Below are 339 nucleotides of genomic sequence, written 5' to 3' on the forward strand. Positions count from 1 at the left end.
ATCCTGGAAGCGCAGGCCGGCCCTGGCGGCTGCTCCGCCGGCTCCCCGATCCCGCACTGGCGGCTTCAGGAATCGCCCCCCCTCCTTCCTTTGTTGCTGTCACTGCTCATCCTCACAGAGGCCGGTGCTCAGGGCAGGATGATGAGCCGAGATGGCGTCTTGAATGCCTTTCTAGGCCCAGCGCGCACCTTACAGCCGAAGTGCCCGCCACCGGGGAGGAGGCCGGTGACCTCTGCGCGAAATCACCTGGTCCGGTGCCGTCTTCACAGGGTGAGAACGCCCGGCTGGTCCCAGGTTAGTGTGTTTCCCGGCCCGCGAGCTGCAGGCCCAGGCGCTGTG

This window comes from Myotis brandtii, unplaced genomic scaffold (assembly GCF_000412655.1).
Source record: "Myotis brandtii unplaced genomic scaffold, ASM41265v1 scaffold434, whole genome shotgun sequence".
NCBI classification, from domain to species: Eukaryota; Metazoa; Chordata; class Mammalia; order Chiroptera; family Vespertilionidae; genus Myotis; species Myotis brandtii.